Genomic DNA, 4202 nt, shown 5'->3' on the forward strand with positions numbered 1-4202 from the left:
TTTCAAAATTGGGTTTTCCTCCCTTTTGCGAACACGCTGCACGATTCCCGCACTGACAAGCCTTAGCAATACCCTACAAATTCGAGTTTCCATTAAAGAGGGCGCTGCACCTAACACTGTGTATTTTGCTCCAAAATCACTTTTTTTGCAATATTCATTCAACTTTAATTTATTTGTCATCCCAAGATTAAAATATTGGTTGGGTGCACCTTTTAGCTTGTCAAGCAGTCATAAGTTGTGTGATAAATTAATGTTAATTTATGCAAATATAAGCAAATAAACCGGTTTCCTGGCTCCATTATCCTCCAAATTTAAATTTTTTAAGAGAATTTAACTCATTCTGGCTTGGTCAATTTTTCTGAAATTTTCACAATATGTTCTTTGAATGCTATATAAGAAAACGACTATTTTTTGGCAAAAAAATTCTTACATTTTGAAAAAAAGGCATTTTAAGTTTGCTAATCATGATTTAAATAACTTTTTTGAGAGACGGTCTTTAACCCTTGCCATGGTACAATGAAGAAAGATAGTCGTTTGTTTTTCTACGTATACTCTTCTTTCAAGTGAAATATTACATGTCAGAAAATAGGTCAAGTTTTTTGACTTAAACTAATGTTTATCATTTTCAGGAAAATGTACCAACGGGTTCATATCACCTGACTTTGCGCATCTATGAATCAACACATGAATGTGCGACAAGGGCATGTAAAATTTCGTTAACAACGCAAAACATTACAAATTTCAGTTTTAGTGATCAAATTTACCAGTCTATGTAAATGTCACTTTGATAGTGCATGAATTTCAGCTTTTGGTGCTTACATAATGTCAACGCGTGTGTTTCACTTTTGTTTCAGGTATCTCCCAAGTCCAACCCCAATTCCACTCTGTGTTTGTGCAATCACCTAACTACGTTCACTTCAAGTTAATACGGATTTCGTTTCACCTTCTGTACTTGCGAGGAAATAGCCAAAGGTGCACTAAACGACACAGTCAGAATAACTGAAGGAAGAGAAGTTGCTGCTCGTAGTTCAGTCTGACGGAGCCACAATCGGGGAGGCTGACCCGAAAATGCATTGTTGTGATAGTCACTCTACTGTTAAGCAAATTTGATTCCTTGAAAGACAAAAATACCCAATTCAGTCAGTGTCGAACATAAATATCATATATACATCATATAAATATTTAGCCATGGTTTAAGAATGGCAGATTCTTCCTGACCATTCACAGTCCTGTTTTACTTAAACTTTTTTTTTTTTGCATTTGTGAAGTCCTGAAGGATGTCAATATTAACAATGTTTAATGTAGATTGCTACGTCGTTATGATGTTCATGGCATTCTTTGTATATCGATCATGCAAGTAAGTCACGCCAGCTTCATATATCCTTAGCACAGAAAATATAGGTAATCAAGTTCCCTGGCAATTTTTTTATGCCGACATCTCAAGGTATTCTCTTACAAGCTGACTTTCCTACTTAGATAATCTCCATGCAACATAAACCTTGCATTAGTATGTTAATTTCCCGTAACCTTCAGCTTTGACCAGTCGACGCTACTCAACATTGTTTCTCAAAATAAATATCATACGCGTTAGTAAATAGTAAATAGTAATAAATTGTATTTTTAAGAAGTGCAACGTTTTTGATTTTTCAAATAAGAGTCACGTGTATCTATCTTCTTAATCTCTTTTATTTAAAACTTTCACTTAGTATCAGCTTCAACTGGGATGATACAACAAAAACGACATATATTGTTGTAGTCGAAGCCAAGAGGAGTTTTCAAAGTATGTTTCTATGAGGTATCCCTCCATATCACCTGTTGGTGGGGCGTTTTGACGCTCGTGCGGTTGTTGGCCTCATGACCACGTTATCGAATGAATAAATCTCGTATATTAAATAAGATCCGTTTCACTATTGTTTTCTTAATGGACCACATTGGTTTGCGTCATCGCGCTGGGCGGAGTGTGTACTAGCGTTTGACGCAATCAATCAGCTGGCTCAATGACAATTATTTTACGTCGAGTGCAGAATAGCTTGAACTCTGTCACGATGCATTTAGGATATCTACCGAAGCTTCATCCACGGAGAAATGAAGAACCTTAGATAGTTTATTCACTACACAGATATTGCATCGATGTAAGTTCGAAAATTCTTTCACTGCGGGCCGAAAGGTTGCCTGATTGGACAGTACTCCGCGAAGCACGTTTCCTACCTTAGAGCGCTTTCATTCGGTTGCTATGACGACAGTGAATATTGTATCAATTTATTTTTAATAATATATCGATCAAATCTGCTCGCGTGCCGCTCGTGTAATCAGGTCACATCATGAATATTTCCCCAGTTAACCCTATATCTTGATGTATGTGCCATACCATCAATTTATCTACGGGCTCCTTGCACTCAATTTAAATTGACAACACTTTTTCCATTTTCGGTGATACTTTTACGTTTCAGCATATTTTCGCGCACTTTTGCCAAGTTTGGCGCTATTGTGAGCAGGGAACGACCTGCAAGTGAGCAAGACAACACTGTATCACTTTTGGACAAAACCCTTAAATCTATAAGATTTACTTTATTAAGCATTGCGCATATATGTGTGGAGTAGGCTCCATTCATAAACTTACGAAGTCAACATCACGTATGTCATCGCTGCAAGTCATCCATATCTCAATGAATCCTAAGAAAAGGACACCGGGATTCAAAAATCGTCATACAGGAGGAACTTTTGAAGGTGCAATACAATTGTAACCGACCAAACCTGTTCTTTACTTTAAATCTCCCCTATTTTTGATCATGCTCGATGGTAGTACCAGGCACAATATTTTTTTGTTTACACTGAGTTTTACCATGTCAACAAGCGTCACGCTTGCGGCATCGCTGTCACGTCACGCGCTCGCAACCTGTTCGGAGAAAGACAGTGTCGTGCGAACGACAGGATGTTTGCTAGAGCTTGTGTTAAAGAAAACACAAACTTTAATAGAAAGTACATCGGGAAAACATTACAAGTCTCAACATCGTATTTATAGTGTTTACTTCGAAGATGATTGGTATATTTATGTATTTTTTTCTATTCTGTAATATGGACGTGTATAAATGTAAAACATATAGAAATAATAAAATGAAATTCATATCCATATTTAGCAGCCCGAAATATCCGTGTCCTTCAAATCCTTCAAATTTTTACGTCGCTGACATCGCTTCGCAGTCGGAGAGCGGCAGCTATCCATTTTGTTTGTTTACGTTGTTTAACATCAAATAGCAAAATGTAGTTGGGGAACACTTCAAAACCGATGACGTTTATGGTGCATATCTCGACGTTTACCATGTTATTTTACAGTAAAAGTCTAGAATGAAGCGATATTGGCATTGGTGTATGATAAGATTTACTTATCACGCTAAATCCTTTAAACGGGCATTTAACCCGTTGAGTACACAACATGTATAAACATAGCAACTGAAAGAGAGCTATAATCGTTCTCATTCCGAAAAAGCACGGATTACGCATGCAAACAAAATGTTTCCTTAGTGCTTTTTAATATTTCTGTGAAAAGATCACGCCCATCAAGTGTTCCTTGAAAATTTGGAGTCGGAGGTGAGTTTCCCTTGCAAAAGTTTGCCCCATAGTTTGTGAAAACAGTACACTGCCCTCTGTGACCGATATATCAACCGATCTTACAACAATTAAATTTAGTTATAAAGTAGCTGAGCCGAATGTAGGAATTAATATTCTATCGCGTTCTGCATGCAAAATTTTGCAAGAACATCCAGCAGTACAAGTTGGTCTTGATACCGTTTTTTTTCTGAAAATATTCAAGGTTGCGTGACTAGCATATTTCTATGGGAAAGTGTTCATTGCGACCTGAAAAGCAATTAGAAAGACTGATCACTTTTTTGAGTACATCAGCAAACTGGCGCATGGAGCAAAAATAGAAATATAATTTTCAATGAAGCGTAGAACAAAGCGAGAATATCCATTATTGTAAATAGTCGTGATGTTAAATCTATACCTGTAGAAAAGGGTAACAGACCATGGATAAACTCTTTCAGTGGAACAATGCCCAGTACACGTGAGGCCAAATATCATTTGCTGAGAGTTTTTATCACTTGATTGCATCTTTTTCCGACAAACGAGGTTATTATTGGCATTTCTTAATCACACACCGCATGGCATCTACGTACACAGTTGAGTGATGACTTGTTCACTTG

Source organism: Ptychodera flava, chromosome 3, assembly GCF_041260155.1.
Source record: "Ptychodera flava strain L36383 chromosome 3, AS_Pfla_20210202, whole genome shotgun sequence".
Classification (NCBI taxonomy): Eukaryota; Metazoa; Hemichordata; class Enteropneusta; family Ptychoderidae; genus Ptychodera; species Ptychodera flava.